The 19,186-nt window shown below is 37.1% G+C and overlaps 1 protein-coding gene, 1 long non-coding RNA gene and 1 other non-coding gene across 3 annotated transcripts in view; 1 reads left to right on the top strand and 2 right to left on the bottom strand.

The window, feature by feature from the left end:
• Window positions 1-11,290, top strand: part of LOC100536192 (protein NLRC3-like) — a 122,228-nt gene extending 110,938 nt beyond the window's left edge. Inside the window, exon 13 of the transcript XR_012402464.1 lies at window positions 11,184-11,290. The gene's annotated coding sequence lies outside the window, so the exon portion shown is untranslated. The remainder of the gene's footprint in view (window positions 1-11,183) is intronic.
• On the bottom strand, window positions 604-1,470 carry LOC101882515 (uncharacterized). Its single transcript, XR_002458451.3, has 3 exons — window positions 1,353-1,470; window positions 1,001-1,079; window positions 604-684 (listed from the first exon to the last, which is right to left on the bottom strand). It is a non-coding gene; the product is annotated as an uncharacterized lncRNA (long non-coding RNA).
• Window positions 11,291-18,202: 6,912 nt separating the features above from the next.
• trnat-ugu (transfer RNA threonine (anticodon UGU)) lies at window positions 18,203-18,276 on the bottom strand. Its single transcript has one exon. It is a non-coding gene; the product is annotated as a tRNA-Thr (tRNA).
• Window positions 18,277-19,186: the final 910 nt, after the last annotated feature.

Genomic DNA, 19,186 nt, shown 5'->3' with positions numbered 1-19,186 from the left:
CCCAGCTTCTCTAACATGCCTCTGGTCCCCACAATGTTACACTAGTGCATGGGTTCACCAATTAGGACACACACTCTGTTTCATTTCTAGATTTTGATTAAGTTAAATAATTACAATTAAATGCACCACTACTACGACAACAACTACTACTACTACTACTAATAATAATAATAATAACAACAACATTAAACACACCTCATCAGAGATTTGTGGGTCTCGTACTGGAGCAGAGCAGTTCTCTTCCTCTGTCATATGGTCAACTTTCAATATAAGCTGAAAAAAAAAATATATATATATATTAGTTAGACAGCAGTACTCAAGGGTTCCGGTCCCCACTATGTCAGGCCTTACTGTGTGTGTATTCAGGACTAAGTGTGTTTCCCAGCTTCTCTAACATGCCTCTGGTCCCCACAATGTTACACTAGTGCATATGTTCATACATTAGGACACACACTCTGTTTCATTTCTAGATTTTGATTAAGTTAAATAATTACAATTAAATGCACCACTACTACAACAACAACTACTGCTACTACTACTACTACTACTACTACTACTACTACTACTATTACTAATAATAATAACAACAACAACAATAATAAACACACCTCATCAGAGTTGTGAGTCTCGTACTGGAGCAGAGCAGTTCTCTTCCTCTGTCATATGGTCAACTTTCAATATAAGCTGAAAAAAAATATATATATATATTAGTTAGACAGCAGTACTCAAGGGTTCCGGTCCCCACTATGTCAGACCTTACTGTGTGTGTATTCAGGACTAAGTGTATTTTACAGCTTCTCTAACATGCCTCTGGTCCCCACAATGTTACACTAGTGCATACGTTCACCAATTAGGACACACACTCTGTTTCATTTCTAGATTTTGATTAAGTTAAATAATTACAATTAAATGCACTACTACTACAACAACAACAACTACTACTACTACTACTAATAATAATAATAATAATAATAATTATTATTATTAAATTTAAACACACCTCATCAGAGGGTTGTGGGTCTCCTACTGGAGCAGAGCAGTTCTCTTCTTCTCGTCATTTGGTCATACTTCAATAAAAGCTGAATATAAAAAACAAAAAATAATAATTAGACAGTAGTACTCAGGGCTCCCGGTCCCCACTATGTCAGACCGTACTGTGTGTGTATTGAGGACTAAGTGTGTTTCACAGCTTCTCTAACATGCCTCTGGTCCCCACAATGTTACACTATTGCATATGTTCATAAATTAGGACACACACTAAGTTAAATAATTACAATTAAATGCATTACTACAGCAACAACAACAACTACTACTACTACTAATAATAATAATAATAATACTAATAAACACACCTCATCAGAGAGTTGTCGAAGCAGTTCTCTTCTGCAGTCATATGGGCATCCTTCAATGAAAGCTATTTAAAAACAGCTTTGTTATATAAGTCATGTCATGACTATAAAGCTTTCATGACAGTCTTATGAACCCCCTTTAAAGTAAAGCATTACCCAATTAATTTAACTTTTTTTTTACCCATTAAGACAAGAAGAAGATATTAAGAGATTGATTTCATTATCTCTTATGGATGATGCAAACTCTTTATTTTTGAACAGATTTACCCTTAATCTATATTAACATTAAAAAACTCTTAGCTGAGGACTTCCGGTTCGAGCAATGTAGAGAACGGTCGCGTGCGTATGAGCCTCCTGACAACTTTACCTTAAATATCAGTTTAATAATCTTCTTAACACATTAGGTTGAAACTGGTGACTTTTAAGCAGACGTGGATGCAAAATGCCGGGTTCCAAAACGAAAGCTGACCAAGATCCGAAGAAAACTTCGATAAGCAGCAAGCTGGCTAAAATGGCGATGGGTGACTCGGAGACGGAGGAACTTTCTCTAAATAAACTGACATCGGAGTTGGAAAAACAACGCGAAAACCTCAAAGACGATATGAGTGCTCTAATCAAATCTTCCCTTGCACCAATTCAACATTCTATTGAATTGTTTAAAGAAACTGTTGACACGCTCGGAAAACGCCTCACTACTGTGGAAACAACTGCCGGGGAAAACTTTGAGGCTCTCAATAGAGCTGAGGCGGACATCGCAGCGCTGAAAGCATCGAACGAAACGCTGTTAGATCGTCTAGATGACCTGGAAAATCGTTCACGCAGGGCAAACCTCCGGATTATAAACGTCCCCGAAGACAGCGAAAGCGGAACAGACATGATCAAGTTTACTTCGGATCTACTAAAAGACGTGCTGGGAGAGCAGGTGTTTGAGAAACCACCCGAACTGGAAAGGGCACATCGAGCGCTTGCGCCTAAACCCAGAGATGGACAACCTCCAAGGCCCATCATCGTCTGTTTTCATCGTTACCAAGAGAAGGAACGAACCTTGCAGTGGGCCAGACAACACGAGCTGCAATACCGAGGGAAAACCATCAGATTTTACCCTGACCTGAGCGCAGCTCTCAGCAGGAAGCGCGCTGCTTTCAAGAATGTCAAAACGAAGCTCTATCAAAAAGGGATTCGTTTCAGACTTCTTTACCCTGCCCGTCTGCGTCTTACTTATGACGGGGAAACTCTCACCTTTGATTCAGCTCCAGATGCCGAAGCCTTCTATGAACGGCAAATTAACACGCCCGCAGCTGCTGGAAAGTGACTTTTGCTGTTCCCAATTCGTTCCTAAATACTTCAGAAAGTTACGAGGTCATCTACTTCACTTTATTTTAATCATCATCATTAATCTTTTTACTTTTCTTTATCGTTAAAATGCACACTTCAACACGAGAGGGCATTATTAATATTAAACAGCGGACGGTCACTCACAGACTGCTATTTTTGCTTTGCAATATAATACTGTAAGGACAGATGGACAATTTTTTTCCCTCATTTTAGCTAGTTTCACTTAAAACTGCTAACGCTATCTTGTTTTTTCTTTTTTTTTTTTAACCTAATTTTATTTTTATAATTACCATTTATAAACGTATGATGCGTGTATGTCGGAGACTCAGTTGTTTAGTTATAAATCGAGTCGCTGGGAGTGCAACTAGGTTTGTGGAGTCCTGCAGCTTACCTTAGTTCCGAAGGTAAACATAGGAAAAGGTGTTCTGATGTTCAAGGGTTGGTTCACTGCCTCGGGGTTTTTATGTTTGTTTGTTTGTTTTTCTCTTTTTTTATTTTCTTTTTTGATATTTTCTTTTTATCATTTATTATTTATTATTATTATATATATTATCTGAGTGATGACAGAGATACAGAAACACTTAGCTGTGTGTTACCTTTTGTCTATGTTCCATTATGTCTATCTTAAACAGAGGAGGAATGACAGGAAAGTCATTCATTAGGTTTACTTCATGGAATGTTAAGGGTCTTAATGGTCCTGTTAAGAGGTCAAGAATCTTCTCTCATCTTAAACGTCTTAAATCTGACATAATTTTCCTTCAGGAGACACATTTACTCAATTCAGATCATCTTAGATTACAGAAACCATGGGTTGGACAAATTTACCACTCTAAATTTAATGCTAAAGCAAGAGGTACAGCTAAAATAATAAATAAAAACATTCAGTTTTCAGCTTCTAATATTATTTCTGATCCTCAAGGTCGCTATATTATAGTATCAGGGAAACTATTTCAAACTCAGGTCTTGCTGGTGAATGTTTACGGCCCCAATTGGGATGATAAGAAATTTGTAAGCAAACTGATAGCTGCTTTACCCAATTTTAATTCGCATTATTTGATATTAGGGGGTGATCTCAATTGTGTAATGGATCCAAACTTGGATCGCTCTAACCCAAAAACACAAGCACTTTCCAAAATGGCAAATGAAATGCTAACCTTTATGAACCAGACAGGCTGTGTAGACCCTTGGCGCTTTTTTAACCCTCACAGCAAGACCTTCTCTTATTTTTCTCATGTACATCACTGTTATTCAAGAATTGATTATTTTTTCATAGACCAAAGTCTCCTCTCTTCAGTAAAGGGTATAGAATATTCTGCCATTGTAGAATCCGATCATGCACCTCTACTACTTGACCTCTCTTTTCCGAGTAACTTTACGAGCTACACGTGGCGATTAAAATCCTCACTATTGTCAGATGAATCATTCTGCCAACACATATCTTCTTCAATTGACAATTTTTTAGAATTCAATTCAACAGAACATATTTCCCCCTCCCTGTTATGGGAAACATTAAAAGTAGTGCTTAGGGGAGACATTATATCATATACCGCATTTATTAATAAAGAGAGGGAGGAAAAAAGGTTGCATCTAATTGATGAAATATCCAAAATTGATAATCAGTATTCTACATCTCCTTCACCAGAACTCTATAAGGAAAAAATCGGTCTCCAGACACAATATAATTTAATCTCAACTAGCCATGCAGAACAGCTTATTCTTAGATCGCGGGGTTATTTTTATGAGCATGGTGATAAAGCTAGCCGATTTTTAGCCCACCAACTTAAATCCAGATCATCAGCACAATATATTTCTGAAATCGCAAATGATGAAGGGGAATTAACAACTGACCCCCTTCAAATCAATAACATATTTACAAACTTTTACTCTAATCTTTATGCATCTGAAGCATCTAAGGACCCATTTAAACTGATAGAGTTTTTTAATAAAATATATACTCCCAACATTTCATTAGATCATAAAAAAGACCTAGACCGCCCCCTTCAGTTGCATGAAATATCTGAGGCCATATCAGCTTTACAGAGTGGCAAGACCCCAGGCCCTGATGGCTTTCCCATCGAATTCTATAAGAAGTTTTCTGCTAAATTATCCCCACTTCTTCTAAACATGTTTGTACATTCTTTTTCTCAGGGAACTCTACCAAACTCTCTCAATGAAGCACTGATTACGCTTTTGTTGAAACCCCAAAAAGATCCAACTAAATGTAGTTCATATCGCCCAATTTCTTTATTAAATGCAGATGTCAAAATCTTAGCAAAATTATTAGCTATCCGCTTAGAATCTCCTCTACTTAATATCATCTCTGCTAATCAGACCGGTTTTCTAAAAGGACGTCATATTTTTTCCAACATCCGCTGTCTCTTAAATGTCCTCTACACCCCCCCATCTCAGGACGTACCTGAAATTGTAGTATCATTAGACGCTGAAAAGGCATTTGACCGAGTGGAATGGGATTATCTTTTTTTCGCTATGAATAAATTTGGATTTGGCCCCAGTTTTATCAAATGGATCCAATTGTTGTACTATTCTCCATTTGCCTCTGTGCTTACTAATAAATGGAGGTCTAAAATCTTTCCCTTATCAAGGGGCACTCGGCAGGGGTGCCCACTTAGTCCCCTTTTATTTACAATCGCAATAGAGCCACTGTCTATAACATTAAAATCTATACCTGCTTTTCATGGAATAGTTAGGTGGGGGGTCGAACACAAGCTCTCATTATATGCTGATGACCTACTTCTCTACATTTCAGATCCTCTGTCATGCATCGGCGACATTCTCAAAGTTTTAAATGATTTCGGAACCTTCTCAGGCTACAAGTTAAATATTTCCAAAAGTGAATGTATGCCTGTAAATACACTTGCCAGGCAAATGCCCGACTCTGTGTTTCCCTTCCACATGACAAGATCCGAGCTTAAATATTTGGGTATTATTATCACTCCAAACTTCAAAGGATTATATGAAAAAAACTTTACCCCTCTATTGACTAAACTTAAATCTGATCTTCAAAAATGGCGGATCCTCTACCTATCCCTGGCAGGCAGGGTAAACTGTGTTAAAATGATAGTTCTTCCTAAACTTTTATATGTATTTCAATGTCTCCCTATCTTCTTATCCAAAGCCTTTTTTAAAACATTAGACAAACTTATCTCAAGTTTTTTATGGGATGGAAAGACTCCTAAGATCCGGAAGGAGTTCCTTGAGAAAAATAAGGGTGATGGAGGTTTAGCTCTTCCTAATTTTTTATCATATTATTGGGCAGCTAATGTTCAAAAAATTGTTTATTGGATGTGCTCACCAGGTAGCGACGATTGGCGCGAAACAGAATCCAGATCATGCACAGCAACCTCCTTACAAGCCCTGGCGACATCTAGTTTACCAATTAAAACCACACGACACACACAAAATCCAATTGTCTGCTGCACTGTTAAAATATGGTCTCAGTTACGTCAACATCTCAAATTAAGACAAGCCCTTATGCTTCAGAGCCCAATATGCAACAATCATGCATTCCTCCCCGCCATACTAGACCTTGGGTTTAAACGTTGGCAAGATAAAGGCATTGTGCAGTTTGGAAACCTTTACATTGATGGTGTCTTTGCAAGTTTTAATGATCTCCGCTCCAAATTTAATCTGAAGCATAATGACCTCTTCCGTTACTTTCAGATACGCCATTTTGTGAGTGCTCAAAGCCCAACATTTCCTAGTATTCCTTTAAAGTCCTCTGTTGATTCTCTGTTAGAAACACACTCTAATCTACAAGGTTTTATTTCTAGAACATACACAATTTTTATGTCTTTGAAAATTGTAAGTACAGAAAAGATTAAAATTAGGTGGGAAAAAGAACTGGGAGTAGCACTTTCAGAGGAATCTTGGAGCAATGCCCTAAGTAGGGTGAACGGTAGCACTTCTTGTGCTCGCCTAAGTTTAATACAATTTAAAGTGTTACACCGAATACATCTAAGCAGATCTCGGATAGCCTCTTTTAACTCTACTTTTGACAAGACCTGTATAAGATGTCACACAGGCGTAGCAGACCTGTCTCATATGTTTTGGACGTGCCCTAAGCTTAATCCTTACTGGTCAACTATATTTAATACATTGTCTAAAGTGTGTGAAGTACAGCTTAGGCCATGTGCAGAATTTGCTTTGTTTGGGATTCCACCTGACGAACTGAGTCTGACTCAAAGACAACAAAACATAATAGCCTTTGCATCTTTGCTGGCTCGCAGACAAATTTTACTGCACTGGAAATCGTTAAATCCACCTAAAGCATCACACTGGCTTCAAGATCTGATGTTATATTTACACTTGGAAAAAATTAAATATTCAATTAGAGGCTCAAGCAAATTCTCATATGTATGGCAACCATTATTAACATATTTCTCTGCTATAAGTGTACTTCCTGGGGAATAATGTGACTGTCTTGTATGTAACTGGAATCTTTTTTCTTTGTCCTTTCTTTCTCTGTCCAGAATCTCAAGCTTTTTCTATGTTAACTTACCATTGTAAGATAGCACAGCCTTATCCCTCATTGAATCACCCATTACTGTTGTCACTCTATTTCTATATGTATTTATAATAATTTTAATTATTTATGTATGTATTTATTTATTTATTTTTATTTTTATTTTGAAAAAAAAAAGATTTGATAGTACTTTTTTTTTTTTTTTTTACATTTTTTAAAAATTCATTACTATTATTTTTTTTTATAATTACTTTTCCTTTCATTATTTATTTATTTATTTATTTATTTTTATCGTTCTTTAGGCAGTGTATTTAGGGGTTGTTAAAGTGGGTTTTATATGTATAAAATGTATATAAAATGTCAATTTTCTGTATAAATAATGTAACTTGTTCTTGGCAAAAAAAATAAAGGGAAAAAAAAAAAAAAAAAACTCTTAGCTTTGCTGAATGTATTAAGGATTAATGTATTAAGTGATCAAAATGTCAAACCTTTTTCCAAGGCCAATCACATGCGCCATAGTCAAACGTTATTTCCTCTCCAAAGAAAATATCCCTGACTGCAAAAAGGCACAAATGAGGTTTTCTCTGAACAACGATCTTATTGACAGTGCAGTTAGGGTGCAGATGGTCATCATTCACCAGCCGGCCGAGGGTCTCGTCCTCATGATCGGCATCAATGCTGCAAAACTAAGAGAAAGAGCAAGCAACATTTTAATTATGCCCTCTCATAGCAATGAAAAGCTAACTATGGCATGAATACAAACACAATGAATATAATATATACATGTACATTTGAATGGGGAAAACACTTAACCACCTGTTCTTGTTTTACCATATAAAGTCAAACATAAAGACAGTATTTTTATTAATATCTCATCTATGCTTTGCTTCCACAAGCTCTATCATTTGTACTCAACCACAAAACTTCCTTTAATAAATGTGGACAACGCAAACTCTGACCTAAAAGATTTATTGAAACATGTAGGGTTCAAAAACTACAAAAACCTCACATTAGCATCCTCTCTGTGTGTGAATTATAAATACAGTAAACCTTTTGAAGTGGATCAGAACCTTTCCTCAATGTTGTTCTAATACTATTGAACACCTGTTCTTCTTTCTTAGGACAGTTTTAAAGAACTTTTTTCAACTTCAATTGTTTACAGGTCACACTTTACAATCAGGTTTTATTAGTTAATGTACTTACTAACATGACCTAGTAATGAACAATGCATGTACAGCATTTATTAATCATAGTTTAACATTTACTAATGCATTATTCAAATCTAAATTCATGCTTGTACCAGTAATAATGCATTGCAATAATTAATGCATTGTGCGTGTTCAACTAGTAATGAACAACTTTATTTTCATTAACTAAAGTTAAACAACATGAACAAATACTGTAATAAAGTATTATTTATTGTTCATGTTAGTAAATGCATTAAACATCATTAACTAATTTAACCTTATTGTAAAAGGCTACCAGTTGACAGCAATTAAATAAATAAAACACACACAGTGAACATTTATGTACTTTTATATATGTTTTACACTAAGTTGGAGTTTATTATAATTATTTATCTAAAATAAAACGTTTCTACACGTCATAGAACAATAAATTAAGTACATTTCTAGGACCAGATAGCCCCACATTTTAATTATAACCTCTATATTACTACATTAACGTATAAATAGTATATAATAGTGTTATTTCAGGATTAACGTTAAATGTTTAAAGCAATTAACCATTTAAAAAGTACGATACAAGAACTATGAAAACATACCTTAGTAACCTTCTATATATTCGGTTTCCAGTGAATGGGTCTTGTCAGTGGAGCTGGTGATGTGTTTCTCCGCATCTTTTAATGGTTTTATCCTCCGTCGATCCATTTAGCCGCCCGGTGATTGGTGACTGTCTGACCGCGGCTCATGCACTCCACCCCGGCCTCTGACTCACGTAGCACCGGGCAGTTAGCACGTTAGCACATTAGCGCGAGTAACTTTTACTCGTGTAAACAAGTTAAATTACATACCGAACTGTAGTTTGTGTCTTATCAGTGTTATATTAATACGTAATTTGAAACAACATCGATTAAAACACCCAGGAAATTCGTTAAAACATTTAATTAACTATACCTGATAACTGTCAAAATATGCAACATAAGTATTTGTCATATAACCTATTTTATTACATTATGATGGTGAAAAACATTCTAACTTACCCAAAAATTCGAATAATTTGATGATAGATCTTAATTAAGTTGATTAAAGTCGGATTCATTTATGAGATTGCGCATGTGCAGTAGGCAGAGTGTGTGAACTGCGTCAAGTGTGTGTCAGGGTGCAGTACCGCCATCCGACTACAGGACCGCTATAGAGCAGTGCGCCGACACACACTTACACACTCAATTCAGGTAAATGGTCAAGGTGGGGATCAGTGAAAAAAACTGCACTAGGCATATCAGCAACGCCCCCTGAGTCTTTTAAAGGCAAAACATAGTGGGGACCGGGCGATCGGTCCCCACTATGTTTTTGGTCCCCACTTTGTGAGTGTGCTATCATGCTGAGGTCCCCACCATGTGATAAAAACAAACACACAGGCTCAGACACAATCAGACATATACACACACTCACACACAAGCATGGCCCTCTCTCACACACAGACACACACACACACTAGCTCTCACACACATACACACTTCCTCTCTCTCTCACGCTCACACACACAGCAGTGAACACATGCACACACACACCCTCTCTCTCTCACACACACACACACACACACAGCAGTGAACACATGCGCGCACACACACACTCTCTCTCTCTCTCACACACACACACACACACACACACACACACACAGCAGTGAACACATGCACACACACTCCCCCTCTCTCTCTCTCTCACAAACACACACATACACACACACACACAGCAGTAAACACACACACACACACACAGCAGTGAACACATGCACACACACACACTCCCCCCCTCTCTCTCTCTCACACACACACACAGCAGTAAACACACACACACAGCAGTGAACACATGCACACACACACACTCCCCCCCTCTCTCTCTCTCACAAACACACACATACACACACACACACAGCAGTAAACACACACACACACACACAGCAGTGAACACATGCACACACACACACTCCCCCCTCTCTCTCTCTCACACACACACACAGCAGTAAACACACACACACAGCAGTGAACACATGCACACACACACACCCTCTCTCTCTCACACACACACACACAGCAGTAAACACACACACACACACACAGCAGTGAACACATGCACACACACACTCTCGTCCTCTCACACACACACACACACAGCAGTGAACACATGCACACACACACACCCTCTCTCTGCACGCACGCGCACACACAGCTGTGGTTGTAAATGTGTGTGTTCTTGTGTTCAGATGTCTGTTTCCTCACTCTGGATCCAAACACAGCAAACACTGAACTCATTCTGTCTGAGGAGAACAGAGAGGTGAAGAGTGTGTGGGAGAATCAGCCGTATCCTGATCATCCACACAGATTTGATGTTTATCGTCAGGTGTTGTGCAGAGAGAGTGTGTGTGGACGCTGTTACTGGGAGATTGACTGGAGTGGAGATGGTGTGGAAATATCAGTGTCATATAAGAGCATCAGGAGGAAGGGAGGAGATGATGAGTGTGTGTTTGGATTTAATGCTCAGTCTTGGAGTTTGATCTGCTCTTCCTCCAGTTTCTCATTCTGGCACAATAACACGCACACTGATCTCCCAGTGGAGCCGCTCAGCAGGAGAATAGGAGTGTTTGTGGATCACAGTGCAGGAACTCTGATCTTCTACAACATCTATAGAGACACAATGAGCCTCATCCACTCAGTCCAGACCACATTCACTGAGCCGCTCTGTGCTGGGTTTATGCTTTATCCTGGATCATCAGTGAAACTGAGCTGAAGACTGACAAGAGATTTACCCAGAATCCTCTGCAGGAGCAGTCAGCAGCTGTGTGTGTGTGTGTGTGTGTATAAGAGTCTGTGTGTGTGTGCATGCGACAGACAGTGTGTGTGAGAGAAAGTCTGTGTTTGTGTGTGTGTGTGTGTGTGTGTGTGAGAGAGAGAAAGTGTGCACATTTGTGTTTGTGTGAGCATGTGTGTGTGAGTGTCCATGTGCATGTGTGTTTGTGCGTGTTTTTTGTGTGTGTGTGTGAGAGAGAGAGAACGTGTGTGTGTGTTCACTGTTATGTGCGTGTGTGTGCGCGCGTGTGTGTGTGTGCGTGTTTTTGTGTGTGTGCGTGTGTGTGAGAGAGAGAGAGAGAACGTGTGAGTGTGTATGTGTTCACTGTTGTGCGTGCGTGCGTGTGAGCGAGCGTGTGTGTGTGTGTGTGTGTGTGCGTGTGTGTGCATGTTCACTGCTGTTTACGTGTGTGTGTGTGTGTGATAAAGAAAGATAGTGTGTGTGTGTGTGTGTGTGCGCGTGTGTGTGTGTGTGTGTGTGTCTCAGTCTTCATCAGTGTCATCATTGATGTTGATGAAGTGTCCTCCAGGATGCTGCTGTGTTCAGATCAGCTCATTCTTGTCTACAGATTGATCTTCTTCATTGTTTCTCTGTTGTTTGAGCACAAATAATAAAAGTCAATGTCAAATCCACTGCTGATATTAGAATGTGATGATGAACATGGAAATGTCTGAATCCTGTCTGAATCTCTGTCAAATCTTGAATCAACTGTAGAGAAATCCAGCAGCTCAATGAATAAAGGAGAAATGAAGTGTGACGTTTGTTTCTGCTCTTCTGATCTTCTTCTTCTTCATGATTTGACTTGAACTGAACAATAAAAACACATTTATTCCAGTATTTATTGATCTGTTCATGTTAGTTGATGACAGTAAAGTTGTTCTCTGTTAGTTCTTGTTGACTCTCAGTGCATTAACTGATGTTCACAAGCACAACTGTGGATTAATAATGCTTCAGTAAATGTCTGATCACTCTCATTCATCAGGAGTCATTATATATATATATATATATGATTAAATGTGTTGTCTTTTATCATGCAAGAACATATACAGTTTTTTAACAAGTCTTTTATTAAATTGCATGTTGTATTGCCGTTGTGCAGACAGTATAAAATGCCTTGGCTGCAGCAGAGTGTCTCAAGAGGATGTAGGACGGTTTGTACTGCAGCGATGACACAGTAAATCAGCGGGTTATCCATGTCAAGCAGTAGGCAGGTTGTGGTAAGTAAAATGTTTTATAAATAATCACTGGAATGTTCAATGGGTAAAGCAACTAGCATTCGCTCAATGTTAAATGAACACTATTGACAAGTTCAGTTCATATTTTGACTTATAGAGGAATAAGTTATTAAAGGTGAAAACAGAATGATTGATCCATGCAAATCAGAGTAAAACCAAACTATATAACTTGAGCTAATCAATAACAGTAATACAAAAATGCACACTAGACCCCAAAATCAGGCCTCTCTTTTCTGGCTCCATATCTTCAAAAGGCAATGTTTGCTTCTCATTCTTGGTGCGATTATCTCAGTTGTTTTATACGTATCTACTTTCTTTTCAATGAGCAGCTACAAACCTCAGGATTTCTCTGTCCTTTACTGTATCTGCCAGAGCACCGTGTATTACTTTTGTCAGTCTATAGGGGGATTTACTGAATCACTAAGCCTGTTGCTGATCACCATCACCTATTTGTGCAGCTACAGTAAGGCTTATGGGGCAATTCATTACTTTTCTGCTCCAGATAAATCAGTAAATGATGCAGATTGGTGTTACACTGGTTCTTGTTAAATTTCATGCAACACTTTTGTAACATCATTGCTTTTTCCTCATATTACAGATCAGAACAAAAGGGGTCAGATGATTAGTCAAAAGACCAACAAGAACAGGAACGCTTGCTTGAAGACATCCAGAGAAACAACCCACAACCTAATGGAGACCATGTGAGTCAGGGTATCTTCCGTCCAATCCATATCCGTCCTGAAACAAAAAAAGAAAAATGAAGAAAGCGGCCGAAAGCGAAGAAAGTTTTTCCGTTTTTCATTTGCTCACCAGAATTGAAGAAACTAGATTTTGGCTAAATTTTAATTATTTTAATTTAGGGTAGGAAATCGGATAAACGACTTCAAAATTCATTATACACATGTAGGCGGTGCTGAAACGCCAACTTTCCTTTGATTGGTCAACCAAATCTGAGTTTTTGACATAGCCATCAAAATAAGAGCCCTCTGTGGACCAGCACCCAGGATTTTAACTATTATTATTATTTAATTATATATATATATATATATATATATATATATATATATATATATATATATATATATATATATAAACTAAGTTAACATATTCTGTCATTTTTTTTTTTTGTAATTCAGTTTTTTATTTCCGATAGTGAGAATATACAATTTTTACAATCAGATAACAAAATACTTTTAACAAATATAACCCCATATATATTTCCCACCCCCCCACCCCATTATACGCACATCAGGAAACACAGAATAACTATAGTTTAGACCAAGCTGTTAGATAATTTCCATTAAGTTGTCATCCGTAGCATCAGATGAGGGTTAAGTGTCCAAGATTTCTTTGACGTTGCATATGTAGATTTTCCATGCCGTAAGAATGTCCACTTTGGCATGGTTGATCCGTGCTGATGACAGTTCCAGATATAGTATTTCCAATAATGAATGTAACCAGTGCTTGACTGAGGGATCATGAGGAGGTTTCCACCTTTGTACCAACATTTTCTTTGTAGCAGTTGAAGCAGCTAACCAAAATTTACGGACCTTTGCATTTAAGGGAAATTGAGAGTTATCATTCAATAGTAACAGTATAGGGTCTTTGGGGAAACAAATTTTTGTAACTTTAAATAAAATGTCCAGTACCGAATCCCAAAGTTTTTGTACCTCCGGACATTCCCACATCATATGTAAAAAGGTATCTGGACGTTGTGTTTCACAGAACTTACAATATGGATCTGGAGATAAACCTATGATATGTCGTATACGTGTGGTTAAATATGCCCTGTGGATAGTTTTAAAATGAATAAACTGGTGATTAGGGTTTGTGGAAGCGTGGAATGTATTATGCCATACAGTTTCCCAATCGATAGTTGTATTGGGTCGAGACATATCAGATAGCCATAGTCTTTCTTTTGAGAAACTATGTGCATTAACATATTCTGTCATTTGATCAGTTAGCAGGCTTACATCAATGAACACATGTTTGACGCACGCACTGTAAAGCTGTAAAGTGAAAATATTATAGTTATTGCGCATTCGTCTTATTCTTCAGTAGATCTGTAAATGGTGTATTTTATTAACTGATCATTAATAAGGACTAAGCTATTAATAACTGTAATTCTCCAGATGGAAAAGGCTTGATTAAAGGCCTGTCAATTTAAAAATTTTCTACAATTTAAGAAGAATGGGGTATATGCCGAAGCATGCTAATAGGACTTTTAATTTGCCATTAACCCGGCGAATTGAATGCCAATGCAAAATCCGGTACTTTTAAGCTCTGTTTTCTTTAAAAAAATCAGCGATCTCCACTAGCTGAGTGATATCCGATTTAAGGTGGGTCTCAGATTGTACTAGAAGCACTGCATTAAATGACATTTCCCCCGCCATATCTTTATAATATGAGCATTTATTTTACCCCAGTATATTCACTGGAGCTTCTGCGTTAGCCTGCCGATTCTGACGGGAGCGAGCGAGTAAACGGCTTTTTGTCTCGTTTTACGCTTGAGCAACTAAATAAATGCTAAAGTTTATTTAGCTGATTGTATTTTAATGACATTACAACATTGATGCTGTATAAGGAACCGTATAAAATGGAAAAAAAGTTCACAATAACAGCTCACCGGAAGTGTATCAGCATGGGAACAGCACTAGCTCGGCATATACCCTATTAGGTTAAAGAGAACTTCAGAATGGGTGAATTTCTGTGCGCATCTCGCTCTTTACCAGTGCTCTTCCCTTTTTTATTATTTCATGCAACAGTAAATGCATAAAATAAAATGCAAACAGTTTGTCACGGTTGCAGGTTTGTGCGCTTTTCCGGAGTGTATGTTTGATCACGTGGATTTGTTTTGTTTTGGTTGTCCATGTGTATTTGTTATGCTCACGTGACATGACGACACTCAGCGGGGCTGATTACTCACCAGCTGAGGCTCTTTGTCAGGTGACGTCACCGTCGTAAACACCGAATTGCATTATGGGACATAGCCGTCATTTGTGTTGTATCCGAGTTAACGTGAGCTGTTATGTGGCTTTAGCGTCTTTCGCAGAGTACAGTGTTACATTCTTGTTGTGTTAAGGGCTGTAAGAGTAAATCACACGATCGAAAAGGTAATAAATGATCACGACGACAGATATTTTAAATTTCCCGCTCGCAAGGAAGTATATTGACAGACTGTTACGGTAACAACAGACGCATCGGGTGTCCTGGCCAGCTGCATTGTATGAGGTGCCGTATAGGATTTAAATCAATCTTTGCTTATCAACACATACATAAAACACGTGTATATACACCTATACTACTGGATGCTCAAAACAACATGGATGAAACTTGTGTATATACATATAAACTTGACGCATGAATACACCCACATACACACGCACATACATATAAACTCGATCCTCACATAAACACCCACATTAACACACGCACATACATATAAACTTGCTGCATGCAAACACACCTATACACTCTTGCATATACATATAAACTCGATTCTCGCATAAATACCCACATTTACATGCACATACATATAAACTCGCAGCATGCAAACACACCTATACATACTCGCATATACATATAAACTCGGTCTATGCATATACACCCTCAACAACACGCGCACATGCATAAACTCACTGCATGCAAACACACCTATAACATCTCGCGCAAACATACAAAAAATAAATAAATAAATAAAATTCACAAACATTTATCACAAATCTGGTTATTGCAAAGCTTATGAAATAGAAATAATGTGATTAATAGAGGGATTAAATATGTTAAATTATGAACATATGTTATATATAAAATTATAGTCTATATAAATAGACTATTCAAAATAAGAAATATTTTTATTTAAAACCTTTTCATTTAATTAGGTAATTACATACACAAATATAAATGGACAGATAGAACCCTTAAAGGACGTTCAAAAAGCAACCAGAATTATAAATATAAATGTATACTCAAACTAAACTCCTCTATTCTATTGCAAATGTTAATGTAGCCTATAGTCTTCTTGTTTTGTTTTTTACATTTTTATAATTATTTACAATGTGGGTGTCAAAATTGCAAGATTTTGGTATAATTTTGATTGTTAATTATTCAGCATATACAAAAAAAAAAAAAAAAAACGCTGATTAAAAGTCTCTGCTCATCATGTTGGTCAAGTTAACCCCCATGGAAAAGCTATATATATTATCTGGACACTCCTTTTGTGTTTAATAACTACTACTTATATTTTTACAGCAGCTGGCATCCAGCATTTTGGTGCATTAGCCTGTTTATTGGTGACAGGAAAACCCACTTAAGTGCATTCCTGCCCCCTACTGGACATAAGTGTGTATCATAACCCTTGACGAATAGTGACACCAATAATAAAACAAACATAAAAAAAACTAATATTAGACAAACATATTTTATTCAAAATGATTACTTAAGCAACTTTATATTTATTAAACCATAATAACATTTCCAATAATTTAATTGCATAATAAACCTTTAATTTTGCAGGAGCATTCCTTTGCATTACCTTTTTATTTATTTATTTTTTAGAATTAGGATAATCTATTTTCATAATTCAGCAGATGTAATTTCTCTAATAATCACATTATTTCTGTTTCTTAAGGTTTGCAATAACCTGATTCATGACAAATAATAATCTTGCTCATTACACTCAAAGGACTTTTACGTTGAAATTAAACGACTTCCTTTTAAAGTGAAATAACTTCCTTTTACTGTGAAAATTCATGCATACACACATATGAAATCACTTGCATATATGTATATACACAACTAACTGTATATATGTTTGTGAATTTTATTTTGTATGTTTGCACAAGTGTCATTTGGGTGTTTATGCACACATCAAGTTTATATTCTTATGTGAGAGTTTATGGGTGTATATGCATAGATCAAGTTTATATGTATATGCAAGAGTGTATAGGTGTGTTTGCATGCAGCAAGTTTATATGTATGTGCGTGTGTTAATGTGAGTGTTTATGTGTGGATCGAGTTTATATGTATGTGCGTGTGTATGTGGGTGTATTCATGCGTCAAGTTTATATGTATATACACAAGTTTCATCCATGTTGTTTTGAACATTCAGTAGTATAGGTGTATATGCGAGTAATTTATAGGTGTATATACACGTGTTTTATGTATGTGTTGATAAGCAAAGTTTGATTTAAATCCTATACGGCACCTCATAGCTGTCTCTGAAATCTATAAACACTTTTTTTTGAACATTTTCTCCCAACTTCGCAACAATGGCCGACAAACCAGAACTAAGCGGGCCCTATTACTTCAAGGCGGAACTAAGTCACGAGCCTGCGTGCAAGTAGCGCATTGGTTAGGCATTACCACACTATGCTTTATAAAGCCATCGTCCAAAGCCCTCTTGAACGAGCAGCGTTCTTAAGGATTTGAGTTTTGTTAAGAAACCGACTGCTAAACATCCCGCTGCGTAAACACTCGTTACTCTTAACAAAAAGCAACCATGGCACCTGTACATTAGGCACTGCTGGGATTTGAACCCAGGATCTCCTGTTTACTAGAGGGGCACTTTGACCAACTAAGCCACAGCACCAACGCTAGAAAGGAGGCAAGACGTTTTTGCACACAGAGACTAAAAAAAGACAGCAAGTCTTAAAATGGCAAGCAAAGAGGTTGTTTAACTCTATTTTACTATTTATTACGCCTCAAAGCTATACAATTTTATAATTCATTCCGGTAAGCTCTATAAAACAAGCACATGCACCATCTGGACTAAGGCGCTGCTGGGATTTGAGACCAGGATCTCCTGTTTACAAGGCAGGCGCTTTGACCAGCTAAGCCACAGCGCCACAAAATTCACAGTAAGAGACATTTGCCCGATAACAAAAATCAAAGAAGAAAAAAATAATACACAACAAAAACCAGCATGTCAGGATGCAGAAAATGCTGACAAGACGGACGTGGTCTTTTAGAGTCTGGATGATCATGTCTCAAACCTGACCGGTAACCTGGCCTCTGTTCAAGATCAAAGCAAAAAATGTGTGAATTTATTTTTACTAACTTTATTTTTAACTATTTTTACTAGGCTACATAACAATAAAACAATATTCTGGACAAACTAAGACATTTTGCAAACGTTTAACCGTGGCAGAACCCCAATAATTAGAAAAAAAAGAAGAGAAAGACAGACAGAGTGATAAAAAGGATAAATAGAAATATTAATTTAGAATCACGGATGACTTATTTGAGCGCAATAGCCCAAATACATGTCATAAAATATTAATATTAACAATCATAATTTAAATAATGAAATTATATAACCTATCCCAATCCTGACATAGCTGCGTTTAAATAATAACTGAAGACGCTCCTTTAATGCATTCGCACGTTATGTTAAATTATTTTAAATTAGACAACCCATCCATAACCAACCTTAAATCATACCTGAACACTGTTTAACAGTTCCAAGTAAACTGTTGTGTGACATTCTCATAAAATCTCTCTGCTTTTGAATATCTTTGTTCGTAATTGTTCTTAGCCCTGTCAATGTTTATCTATTTTGTATTGTTATAATATTTCCTTTCTTGTTTCTCTTACGTTTATATTCTTTAGCTGTCAATATAATACTTCGCGTCTATGGAATAAAGAGTCAATAAAGATAGACAATGTGTAACATCATATTCATCAAAAGACGGTTTATGTGCAAGTAACTGCACCGGTCCGAGCAGGGAGCGAGCCGGCATGGGAGACAAGCTCCGA

The sequence above is a fragment of the Danio rerio genome, chromosome 4, assembly GCF_049306965.1.
Source record: "Danio rerio strain Tuebingen ecotype United States chromosome 4, GRCz12tu, whole genome shotgun sequence".
Classification (NCBI taxonomy): Eukaryota; Metazoa; Chordata; class Actinopteri; order Cypriniformes; family Danionidae; genus Danio; species Danio rerio.
The sequence above is the reverse complement of the archived record's forward strand: the minus strand, read 5'-3'. Positions and strand labels throughout refer to the sequence as shown.